The sequence below is a fragment of the Heterodontus francisci genome, chromosome 24, assembly GCF_036365525.1.
Source record: "Heterodontus francisci isolate sHetFra1 chromosome 24, sHetFra1.hap1, whole genome shotgun sequence".
NCBI lineage: Eukaryota > Metazoa > Chordata > Chondrichthyes > Heterodontiformes > Heterodontidae > Heterodontus > Heterodontus francisci.
The window spans coordinates 12,819,190-12,832,656 of NC_090394.1; the positions used below are offsets into that span (position 1 = coordinate 12,819,190).

General features: G+C 50.4%; 1 protein-coding gene across 8 annotated transcripts in view; it reads left to right on the forward strand.

The window, feature by feature from the left end:
* LOC137383199 (katanin-interacting protein) overlaps window positions 1–13,467 on the forward strand; it is a 234,788-nt gene that overhangs the window by 113,399 nt on the left and 107,922 nt on the right. The gene's annotated exons all lie outside the window — the stretch shown is intronic.

Here is a 13,467-nt window from a genome sequence, read left to right on the forward strand (position 1 = left end):
AGAAAATATGCAGGAAAGTCACTGAGATGTGCCAGAACTATAGAGTGGTGATATTGGGGGGACATTACCCAATTATTGTTCGGCATATGTTAGAGTAAAGGGAAAGGAGGAGGAGGAATTTCTGAAATGTGTTCAGGAGAACTTCCTTGATCAGTATGTTCTTGATCCAACTCGGAAGACGCATTGCTGGATCTGGTGCTGGGGAATGGGGTGGACCAAGTGTCTGTGGGAGAAAATTTAAGTAAGAGCAATCATTTTATCATAAGGTTTAGACTCGTAATGGAGAAGAGCAAGAAACAATCTAAATTAGAAGAGGACTAATTTCAATAGGATGAGAGAGAATCTAGCCAAGGTAAAGAACATAAGAACTAGGAGCAGGAGTAGGCAATTCAGCCCCTCAAGCCTGCTCTGCCATTCAATATGATGATGGCTGATCTCCTCTCGGCCTCAACTCCACTTTCCTGCCCATTCTCCATAACCCTTCAACCCATTACTAATTAAAAATCTGTCTATCTCCTCCTTAAATTTACTCAATGTCCCGGCATCCACCGCTCTCTTTGTTAGTGAATTCCACAGACTCACGACCCTTTGAGAGAAGTAATTTCTCCTTATCTCTATATTAAATCTGCTACCCATATCCTAAAACTATGACCTCTTGTTCTAGATTGCCCCACCAGAGGCAACATCCTTTCTACGTCTACTTTGTCAATCCCCTTAATCATCTTATATACCTCAATTAGATGTCCTCTCATTCTTCTAAACTCTAGAGAGTAAAGGCCTAAACTGCTCAATCTCCCTCATCTCTGGAATCAGTCTAGTGAACCTCCTCTGAACTGCCTCCAATGTAACTACATTCCTCCTCAAGTAAGGGGACCAAAACTGTATGCAATACTCCAGGTGCGGTCTCACTAATGGCTTGTACAGTTGCAGCAACACTTCCCTACTTTTATACTCTATTCCTTTAGCAATAAATGCCAAAATTCCATTTGCCTTCCTTATTACCTGCTGCACCTGCATACTAGTTTTCTGCAATTCATGCACGAGGACACCCAGATCCCTCTGCACCGAAGCACTCTGAAGTTTCTCTCCATTTAGATAATAATTTACCTTTCTATTCTTCGGACCAAAATGGATAACCTTACATTTATCCACGTGAAACTCCATCTGCCAAATATTGGCCCATTCACCTAACCTATCCATATCCATTTGTAAATTTCTTATTTCTTTATTGCAACTTGCTATCCACCTATTTATTGTCATCTGCAAATTTGGCTATAGTACCTTCTATCCCTGCATCCAAGTCATTAATATAGATTGTAAATAGTTGGGGCCCGAGGACCGAACCCTGTGGCACCCCAATAGTTATATCTTGCCAACCAGAAAAAGACTCACTTATCCCAACTCTCTGTTTTCTGTTGGTTAGCCAATCCTCTATCCAAGCTAATAAATTGCCCCTAACCCCATGTGATCTTACCTTGTGTCTTAACCTTTTGTGCGGCACCTTATCAAATGCCTTCTGGAAGTCCAGATATACTACATCTACAGGATCCCATTATCCATTTTGCTAGTTACAGCTTCGAAGAACTCTAGAAAATTAGTCAAACACGATTTACCCTTCATAAAACCATGCTGACTCTGATGGATTGCGTTTTGACTTTCTAAATGTCCTGTTATTACTTCCTTATTCTAACAATTTCCCAACGACAGATGTTAAATTAACTGGTCTGTAATTTCCTGCTTTCTGCTTCCCTCCATTTTTGAATAAGGGCGTTTTATTAGCATTTTTCCAATCCACTGGAACTTTTCCCGCATCCAGGGAATTTTGGAATATTATAACCAATGGATCCACTATCTCTGCTGCCACTTCCTTTCAGACCCTAGGATGTAGGCCATCAGGCCCTGGGGACTTGTCTGCCTTCAATCCCAATAGTTTGCTCAGTACTTTTTCCCTAGTGATGATGATTGCTCTAAGTTCCTCTCTTTCTATAACCTGTTACTATTGGGATGGTGCTAGTGTCCTCCACTGTGAAAACTGAGGCAAAATACCAATTTAGTGTCTCTGCCATTTCTGTTTGCCCCACTATTAGGTCCCCAGTCTCATCCTCCAAGAGACCAACATTTACTTTAGCTACTCTCTTCCCTTTTATATACTTATGGAAGCTTTTGCTATCCGTTGTTATATTTTGCACTAGTTTTCTTTCATAATTTACCTTTGCTCTTTTTATTACTTTTTTATTAACCCTTTGTTGATCTTTAAAAGTTTTCCAATCTTCCAGCCTGCCACTGGCCTTTGTAATATGGTATGCCTTAGTTTTTGTCTTTATGTTATCCTTAACTTCCTTGCTTAGCCATGGATGTTATTTCCCCCTCTTAGAATCTTTCTTCCTCTCTGGAATATATTTTAGTTGGGAGGAATTGAATATCCTCTTAAACATCTGCCACTGCTAATCAACTGTCCTACCTTTTAGTCTTCCTGCCCAGTCCACTAGGGCCAAATCTGTCCTCATGCCTATGTAATTACCTTTGTTTAACTCCAGAATGCTAGTGTGGGACTCCAGTTTCTCACCCTCAAACTGAATTTGAAATTCTACCATGCTATGATCACTCTTCCCTGGAGGATCTTTAACTCTGAGATCATTAATTAATCCCACCTCATTACACAATACCAAATCTAGAATAGCCTGCTCCCTGGTTGGTTCCACAACATATTGCTCCGAAAAACAGTCTCTAATACATTCAATGAACTCTCCCTCAAGGCCACCCATGCAGGTTTGTTTAATCCAGTCAAAATGCATATTAAAATCACCCTTGATTATTGCCATACCTTTCTTACAAGCCCCCGGTATTTCGTGGTTTATACTGTGCCTCACTGCAGAACTACTGTTTGGGGACCTATAGGTTACTCCCACCAGGGACTTCTTTCTCTTACCATTTCTTATTTCTACCCAGACTGATTCTACGTCTTGATCTCCAGTGCCTATATCATTTCTCACTACAACACTGATCGCTTCCTTTACTAACAAAGCTACACCTCCTCCTTTTCCTTCCTGCCTATCCTTCCGAAATACTGAGTACCTACCTTTGGATATTCAATTCCCAAACCTGGTTTCCCTGCAACCAAGTCTCAGTAATCGCCACTAAATCATACCCATTCGTCTCTATTTGCGCTGTTAACTCATTTATTTTATTCCAAATGCTTCGTGCATTCATATGTTTTATTATCAAATATCCCTACTGTTGTACGATTCCTTAGTACAATATGACGTTCACACGTTCTGTCCCTTCCTTTTATTTTCTGGTAACAATCAGCCTCATCACTAACCTGCACTCCTACCTTCTCCTTTAACTTTGACTTCCTAATTTTCTATGCAACTGAACCCTCCCCCCCACTATTTAGTTTAAAGCCCTAGTTATGCAATTCGCCAGGATTCTGGTCCCAGCATGATTCAGGTGGAGCCCATCCCATCGGAACAGCTCCCTCCTTTCCCAGTACTGGTGCCAATGTCCCATAAATGTACAACCGGTTTGTGACAACAGGAGAAGAATCATGCATGTTTGCGCATGTTTCCCAGGGAGCTGTCATGGCGGCACAGTGGCGCAGTGGTTAGCACCGCAGCCTCACAGCTCCAGGGACCCGGGTTCGATTCCAGGTACTGCCTGTGTGGAGTTTGCAAGTTCTCCCTGTGTCTGCGTGGGTTTTCTCCGGGTGCTCCGGTTTCCTCCCACAAGCCAAAAGACTTGCAGGTTGATAGGTAAATTGGCCATTATAAATTGTCACTAGTGTAGGTAGGTGGTAGGGAAATATAGGGACAGGTGGGGATGTGGTAGGAATATGGAATTAGTGTAGGATTAGTATAAATGGGTGGTTGATGTTCGGCACAGACTCGGTGGGCCGAAGGGCCTGTTTCAGTGCTGTATCTCTAATCTAATCTAATCTAATAATTCGAACCCATTTCTCCCACACCAATCTTTGAGCCACGCATTTACCTCTTTAATCTTATTGACCCTGTGCCAATTAGCTTGTGTCTCAGGTAGTAATCTGGAGATTATTACCTTTTTGGTTCTGCTTTTTAATTTAGCCTCTAGCTGCTCATATTCTCTCAGCAGAACCTCTATCCTCGTTCTACCTATTTCTTTGGTACCTACGTGGGCCTTGACAACTGGATCTTTCTCCTCCCACTCCAAGTTCCTCTGAAGCCCAGATGAGATATCCTGAACCCCGGCACCACATAGACAACACAGCCTTCGGGACTCTCGATCCTGGCCACAGAGAACAGTGTTATGCCCCTAACTATACTATCTCCGATTACGACTACATTTCTCTTTTCTCCCCCCACTTGAATGGCTCCCTGTACCACAGTGCTGTGGTCAGTTTGCTTATCCTCCCTACAGTCCCTGCTCTTGTCCACACAGGGAGCAAGAATCTCAAACCTGTTGGACAAGGGCGAGGGCTGAGGCTCCTGCAACACTACCTGCTGGATCCCTCTAACTGCCTCACTCATAGTCACACCCTCCTGTCCCTGACCACTGTCCGAATTCAAGGTAGTTAATCTAAGGGGTGTGACTGTCTCCTGAAACACAGCGTCCAGATAACTCTCCCCCTCCATAATGTGTCATCATCTCTGAGCTGGAGTTCCTCGAGCAGCCAGCACTTGCTACAGATGTGGTCACTAGGAACCACAATAGGGTCCACCAGCTCCCACATCATGCAGGTCCAACACATCGCCTGGTCCTGCATCTCTATTTTATTTAATTAGATTTTAATTTGTTTTTTAAATTTCCTACTGGTCTTTAGTTTTTTAATCGCTTTGGTATTTAGTTTATATATGAATAAATCGATCAGTTCTTACTCTATATTTGATTTCAATTTAAATTAAAAGCTTACCTGAATACTGACCCCAGCTGCTTTCTGTTTCCCTGCTCACTATGGAATGTGACATCATTCTGATGTCTTTGATATTTTTTTCCCCCTGGCTCTGCTCCCACTTTGTTTTTTCTCTCTCTTTCCAGTTCTCCAAGTTCTTTGCGGGCTTTTTAAAGCTCTGCTCATAGAAACGTAGAAAATAGAAGCAGGAGAAGGCCATTCGGCCCTTCGAGCCTGCTCCGCCATTCATTATGATCATGACTGATCATCCAACTCAGTAACCTGTTCCTGCTTTCACCCCATATCCTTTGAACCCTTTAAACCCAACAGCTATATTTATCTCCTTGAAAACATACAATGTTTTGGCCTCAACTGCTTTCTGTGGTAGCCAATTCCACAGGTTCACCACTCTCTGGGTGAAGAAAGTTTTGATGGAATAATGGAGAAGGTTGTTGAAGGGAATGCAATGGGTGTTGTCTATATGGAATTTACGAAGGTGTTTGAAAAAATACCACACAAAATGCTGGTTAGAGAATTAAGGAGAGTCGGTGTCAGCTTGGCAACAAAAAAATGGCTTAAGAACAGAAAACAGTGAGTTGTAGTAAATGATTGCTTTTCAGACTGCAGGATAGTGGTGTTCGCCAAGGGTCAATGCTCGGACCACTGCTTTTTATCACATACATAAATGATTTGGATATTGGAATACAGAGTAAAATTTCAACATTTGCCGAGGGTAACAAACTGGGAGGTGTGGCAAACAGTGAGGATGATACCAATCGACTGTAATAGGACAAATGTAGGCTAGCAGAATGCGCAGACAAGTGGCAGATGGAATTTGATACAAAGAAGTGTGAGGTGATGCATTTTACCTCCTTCCCACTTTGCCACCCTCCTCCTTCCCCCTCCACCCCCTGCTTCCCAATTCTCCCTCGCCATCTCCTCCCCCCCTCGCGCCCCTCCCCCCTCTCCCCCCTCGCGCCCCTCCCCCCTCCCCCCCTCGCGCCCCTCCCCCCCTCGCGCCCCTCCCCCCCTCGCGCCCCTCCCCCCCTCGCGCCCCTCCCCCCTCGCGCCCCTCCCCCCTCGCGCCCCTCCCCCCTCGCGCCCCTCCCCCCTCGCGCCCCTCCCCCCTCGCGCCCCTCCCCCCTCGCGCCCCTCCCCCCTCGCGCCCCTCCCCCCCCTCGCGCCCCTCCCCCCCCTCGCGCCCCTCCCCCCCCTCGCGCCCCTCCCCCCCTCGCGCCCCTCCCCCCCCTCGCGCCCCTCCCCCCCTCGCGCCCCTCCCCCCCTCGCGCCCCTCCCCCCCTCGCGCCCCTCCCCCCCCTCGCGCCCCCCCCCTCGCGCCCCTCCCCCCCTCGCGCCCCTCCCCCCCTCGCGCCCCTCCCCCCCCTCGCGCCCCTCCCCCCCCTCGCGCCCCTCCCCCCCTCGCGCCCCTCCCCCCCTCGCGCCCCTCCCCCCCCTCGCGCCCCTCCCCCCCCTCGCGCCCCTCCCCCCCCTCGCGCCCCTCCCCCCCTCGCGCCCCACCCTCGCGCCCCTCCCCCCCTCGCGCCCCTCCCCCCCTCGCGCCCCTCCCCCCCCTCGCGCCCCTCCCCCCCCTCGCGCCCCTCCCCCCCCCTCGCGCCCCTCCCCCCCCTCGCGCCCCTCCCCCCCGCGCCCCTCCCCCCCTCGCGCCCCTCCCTCCCCCCCCTCGCGCCCCTCCCCCCCCACCCTCGCGCCCCTCCCCCCACCCTCGCGCCCCTCCCCCCCTCGCGCCCCTCCCCCCCTCGCGCCCCTCCCCCCCTCGCGCCCCTCCCCCCCTCGCGCCCCTCCCCCCCTCGCGCCCCTCCCCCCCTCGCGCCCCTCCCCCCCTCGCGCCCCTCCCCCCCTCGCGCCCCTCCCCCCCTCGCGCCCCTCCCCCCCTCGCGCCCCTCCCCCCCCTCGCGCCCCTCCCCCCCTCGCGCCCCTCCCCCCCCTCGTGCCCCCCCTCGTGCCCCCCCTTCGTGCCCCCCCTCGTGCCCCTCCCCCCCTCGTGCCCCTCCCCCCTCGTGCCCCTCCCCCCTCGTGCCCCTCCCCCCTCGTGCCCCTCCCCCCCTCGTGCCCCTCCCCCCCTCGTGCCCCTCCCCCCCTCGTGCCCCTCCCCCCCTCGTGCCCCTCCCCCCCTCGTGCCCCTCCCCCCCCTCGTGCCCCTCCCCCCCTCGTGCCCCTCCCCCCCTCGTGCCCCTCCCCCCCTCGTGCCCCTCCCCCCCTCGTGCCCCTCCCCCCCTCGTGCCCCTCCCCCCCTCGTGCCCCTCCCCCCTCGTGCCCCTCCCCCCTCGTGCCCCTCCCCCCTCGTGCCCCTCCCCCCTCGTGCCCCTCCCCCCCTCGCCCCCCTCGCCCCCCTCGCGCCCCTCCCCCCTCGCGCCCCTCCCCCCCTCGCGCCCCTCCCCCCCCTCGCGCCCCTCCCCCCCTCGCGCCCCTCCCCCCCCTCGCGCCCCTCCCCCACCCTCGCGCCCCTCCCCCCCCTCGCGCCCCTCCCCCCCCCTCGCGCCCCTCCCCCCCCTCGCGCCCCTCCCCCCCCTCGCGCCCCTCCCCCCCCTCGCGCCCCTCCCCCCCCTCGCGCCCCTCCCCCCCCTCGCGCCCCTCCCCCCCCTCGCGCCCCTCCCCCCCTCGCGCCCCTCCCCCCCTCGCGCCCCTCCCTCCCTCGCGCCCCTCCCCCCCCTCGCGCCCCTCCCCCCCCTCGCGCCCCTCCCCCCCCTCGCGCCCCTCCCCCCCTCGCGCCCCTCCCCCCCTCGCGCCCCTCCCCCCCTCGCGCCCCTCCCCCCCTCGCGCCCCTCCCCCCCTCGCGCCCCTCCCCCCCCTCGCGCCCCTCCCCCCCCTCGCGCCCCTCCCCCCCCTCGCGCCCCTCCCCCCCCTCGCGCCCCTCCCCCCCTCGCGCCCCTCCCCCCCTCGCGCCCCTCCCCCCCTCGCGCCCCTCCCCCCCTCGCGCCCCTCCCCCCCTCGCGCCCCTCCCCCCCTCGCGCCCCTCCCCCCCTCGCGCCCCTCCCCCCCTCGCGCCCCTCCCCCCCCTCGCGCCCCTCCCCCCCCTCGCGCCCCTCCCCCCCCTCGCGCCCCTCACCCCTTCCTTCCGTTCCCCCCCTCGCCCCTTCTGTCCCCCCCTCGCCCCTTCTGTCCCCCCCTCGCCCCTTCCGTCCCCCCCTCGCCCCTTCCGTCCCCCCCTCGCCCCTTCCGTCCCCCCCTCGCCCCTTCCGTCCCCCCCTCGCCCCTTCCGTCCCCCCCTCGCCCCTTCCGTCCCCCCCTCGCCCCTTCCGTCCCTCTGCTCGCCCCTTCCGTCCCCCCTTGTCCCCCTCCTTCCTTCCCCCCTTGTCCCCCTCCTTCCTTCCCTCCTCGTCCCCCTTCCTCCTTCCCTCCTCGTCCCCCTCCTTCCTTCCCTCCTCGTCCCCCTCCTTCCTTCCCTCCTCGTCCCCCTCCTTCCTTCCCTCCTCGTCCCCCTCCTTCCTTCCCTTCCTCGTCCCCTCCTCCCTCTCCCCCACATTCCCCCGGCCTCTCCTTCCCCGTTCGGCCCCTTCCTTACCTGCTTGACCACTCCTTCCCCCCCCCTTGCCCCCACTTCCCCCCCTCTCGCCCTCTTCCTCCCTTCTCGCCCTCTTCCTCACCCACCTTCTATTTGCCTCATCTTTTGTATCCTCAAATAAGTAAATTATGCCATCGGATTGATGGTATAAGGCTATAGAATGATAGAGTTACTTACAGCACAGAAGGAGGCCATTCAGCCCATTGAGTCCATTCTGGCTCTCCACGGAGCAATCCAATCAGTTCCACTCCCCACTCTGTCCCCATAGCCCTGAAAGTTAATTTTCTCCAAGTGGCCATCCAATTTCCTTTTGAAGTCAGTGATTGTCTCTGCTTGTAGGCAGCGAGTTCCAGGTTATTACCACCCGCTGTGTAAAAAGTTCTTCCTCATATTCCGCCTGCACCTCTTACACAAAACATTCGATCTGTGTCTCCTGTACCATTAGTGAATGGGAACAGTTTTTCCTTCTCTAACTTATCTAAACCTGTCATAATCTTGTACAGTTCTATTAAATCTTCCCTCAATCTCCTTTGTTCTAAGAACAACCTAACCTTGCAATTCAAGTCCCCCATCACTGGAATCATTCTGGCAAATTTGTTAAAGGTATGTTAATAGTTTTTCAATGACCAGTTTGATAAATAAATGGAATTCAGTGGGTGTAATACATATCAAATTTCAGATGCCATTCCAGAATATGTCTCACACGCCTTGATTGAAAATTTCAGGTGTACTAGAGGAAATGTAGCAGCATGTATAGAAAATTGATTGATGAGCAGAAGGGTTAGAAGCACTGTAGCCCAGTGGGTTCTCTGCATATATAGGTGACTCGGTCTATTATTAGGGACACCAGTTTGAATTTTGCAGATGACACATAGAGGTGGTTCGGAGAAGAACTGCTTTAGACGTAAGAAAGATAGACATGTTACAGAATGAGCAGACAATGGTCAATACAATTCAATTTGAATAAGTATGAAGTAATATAATTTGAGAGGAAAAAATAAACAATGAAAGTATACATTTAGTGGAAAGACACTGAAGAGTGTAGATGAACAGAGAAATCTAGATGTTCAAATGCATAATTCTGAAAGTATGTGTCGGTAGATTAATTCACAAAAAAGGTCAATAAAATTTTGCATTTTATAGACGGGTATAAAGTAGAAAAGTAAAGAAGCTATGATGAATTGATACAAAATCTTGGTTTGAGCAGTGGTTCTCAAACGTATTCGTCTGCAGACCACTTAGGTGGGCAAAAGACCTCGTGGACCACCTCCCTATCCTACCCCACCCGATTTTGCTTGCCACTGCAATAAAATCTCATCAGAGTTAATAGGGAGAATGGCTATAGCGTATACGCTTATGGAAACCATAAATATTTTGCTTTTTAACTAAATTTAACTACATTTAATAAATTGATGGACATTATTTTTTAAATTAAATATCATTAGTAAATTATTAATTCATGAGAAAAAAAAGTATAGATGTTTTTATATTATAAACATTAATACTACAACAGAACAGATTTATTTCAAACATTCAATATGTTTGGTAGTACAGAACTTGAGTATTTCTGAGAATAGAGATGTCGAAGCTTTTCGTCTTGCACTCATCAGGACAATCTACAAGAATACCAATGTAAGGGAAAACAACAACTTTATAATGTATGAAAAGAGAGTGCTGATTGGTTGGCAAGTGAACTGTGGTAGAGGCATCTACTGCAAACCTACCTTCACTGGTCAATACACGCATTGGTATTCTTACTGTTCCATGCGCTAGAAGATTGGCCTTATCGGCAACCTCGTAAATAGGGCCAGAGCCATTTTCTCACCACGCACGCTTAACGCTCAAATAGGGCGAATCAAAGACATCCTGCATGACAGTGGCTACCCTGATCAGATCCTTTCTTGCTGTATATCGCACACACTTATGAATGGGCCTAAGGCCATCATTTTCGGCAATGAAAAGTGCCCAGTCTACCTCAAATTACCCTGGAAGGGTAATGTATCCCAAAAATTTGAGCAACAGGTGAAGCTAGCTGTTTCACGTTGACACTATAGAAACATAGAAAAATAGAAGCAAGAGTAGGCCATTCGGCCCGTTGGGTCTGCTCTGCCATTCAAAAAAGATCATGGCAGATTGTTTAATTCAGTACCCTGTTCCCGCTTTCTCCCCATGTCCCTTGATCCCTTTGGCATTAAGAAATGTATCTATCTCCTTCTTGAATATATTTAATGACTTGGCCTCCACTGCCTTCTGTGGTAGAGAATTCCACAGGTTCACCTCCCTCTGAGTGAAGAAATTTCTCCTCATCTTGGTTCTAAATGGCATACCCTGTATCCTGAGACACTGACCCCTGGTTCTGGACTCCCCAGCCATCGGGAACATCCTCCCTGCATCTAGCCTGTCTAGCCCTGTTCGAATTTTATGGGTTTCTATGAGATCTCCTCTCATTCTTCTAAACGTTAGTGAATATAGACCTAGTCGACCCAATCTCTCCTCATACATCAGTCCTGCCAACATGTGTGGTATTCGCCACTAACAGGATGCTGTGATGGCCGTACATCACAGAATAACAGAATAATACAGTGCAAAAGAGGCCCTTCGGCCCATCGAGTCTGCACCGATGCATTAAAGACACCTGACCTGTCTACCTAATCCCCTTTGCCAGCACTTGGCCCATAGCCTTGAATGTTATGACGTGCCAAGTGCTCATCCAGGTACTTTTTAAAGGATGTGAGGCAACCCGCCTCTACCACCCTCCCAGGCAGTGCATTCCAGACTGTCACCACCCTCTGGGTAAAAATGTTCTTCCTCAAATCCCCCTTAAACCTCCTGCCCCTCACCTTAAACTTGTGTCCCATAGTAACTGACCCTTCACTTTTCTGCCCATTTGACCATCCCGTCTATATCTTCCTGTAACCCAAGACACTCAACCTCACCGTTAACCACTCGGCCAATCTTTGTGTCATCCACAAACCTACTGATCCTACCCCCCACATAGTCATCTATGTCGTTTATATAAATGACAAACAATAGGGGACCCAGCACAGATCCCTCTGGTACGCCACTGGACACTGGCTTCCAGTCACTAAAACAGACGTCTGTCATCACTCTCTTTCTCCTACAGCTAAGCCAATTTTGAATCCACCTTACATCAAGTTACCCTGTATCCCATGTGCATTTGCTTTCTTGATAAGTCTCCCATGTGGGACCCTGTCAAAGGCTTTGCTGAAATCCATGTAAACTACATCAATTGCACTACCCTCATCTACACACCTGGTCACATGCTCAAAAAATTCAATCAAATTTGTTAGGCATGACCTTCCTCTGACAAAGCCATGCTGACTATTCCTAATCAAATTTTGCCTCTCCTTCAGAATTTTCTCCAATAGTTTCCCTACTCACTGGTCTCTAGTTCCCTGGCTTATCTCTACAACCTTTCTTAAATAGTGGGACCACATTAGCTGTTCTCCAGACCTCTGGCACCTCCCCCGTGGCCAGAGCGGAATTAAAAATTTGGGTCAGAGCCCGTGCAATCTCCACCCTCGCCTCCCACAGTATCCTGGGACACAAATCGTCCGGACCTGGAGATTTGTCCACTTTTAAGCCTGCCAAAACCTCCAATACCTTGTTATTCCCGATGACAATTTGCTCAAGAACCTCACAGTCTCTCTGAGTTCCATATCTGCTTCCTCATTCTCTTGGGTGAAATAGGATGTGAAGTATTCATTCAACACCTTACCAACGTCCTCTGGCTCCACCCACAGATTTCCCCCTTGGTCCCTAATGGGTTCTACTCTTTCCTTGGTTATCCTCTTCTCATTGATATATTTATAAAATATCTTGGGATTTTCCCTACTTTTACCAGCCAGAGCTTTCTCGTGTCCCCTCTTTGCTCTCCTAATTGCTTTCTTAAGCTCCTTCCTACACTTTCTGTACTCCACTAATGCTTTAGTTCATTTGCTCTCCTTGTATTTGCTAAAAGCCTCTCTTTTCCTTCTCATCGTACCCTGAATGTTTCTGGTCATCCATGGTTCTCTGGGCTTGTTGCTCCTACCTATTACCCTAGAGGGAACATGTTGGGCCTGTACCCTCCCCATTTCCTTTTTGAATGCTCCCCCACTGCTCTTCTGTAAATTTCCCGACAACTAACTCTTTCCAGTCTACCTTGGCCAGATCCTGCCTTATTTTACTAAAATTCGCTCTCCCCCAATCCAAAACCTTTTTTTGCAACTTGCCTATTTCTTTCGCTATAACAAGCTTAAATTGTACCATGTCCCAAAGACTGGTGGATGGTATCAAACAACATGTCCCTTCTACTGTTTCCAACTAGCCCGTGCTTGCAAAATTCAAAACACAATGTCCAACATTCGATGTGATTCTGTGATTGGACAACATTAACTAAATAATCCTCAGTGTGCTAATAATTACGCTGACAACCATTTTAAGATTGTGAGTAGAGCTCGCAGTGTGGTGTATTTACACGTACTGGAAATTACATATGTTAATACACAGGGCCCTGTTCTTGGCAGACAGAAAGAACATGTACAAACATTGCGCTTATTTCAGCTGAGCAAAATAAGCGACAGCCATTCACTGGTTCATTCTTCAGGTCACTGCCTTGACCAATCAGAGTCAAGCTCCCTGGTTTAAATTTCAAGCAAAGCTTGGCAGTTAACTGTCAGTAAACTAATGCATTCTCCATGGCAACACCTCTACCAATCAGAGTTCACTTGCCAACCAATAACACTCTCTTCTCATACAGTATAAAGCTGTTTTCCCTTACATTGGCATTCTTGTGGATTGTCCTGATGAGTGCAAGACAAAAAGCTTCGACAACATGTCTCTATTTTCAGCAATACTCATTCAGTATGTGTTATAAAATCATCAAAATAATCATCATCTGAAAAACTAATACTAACCTTACATCTATATCAAACAAACAAAATCAACAGTAACATAAATCTTGCTTATAAAACTACATTGCTGTTGCACGCGTTTATGACGAATCATGCCGTGCATGTGGGAGCCAGCCTGGTAGTGTGATGTCATGTGAGTGGTGGTGGTGATGAGGGTACTGGCC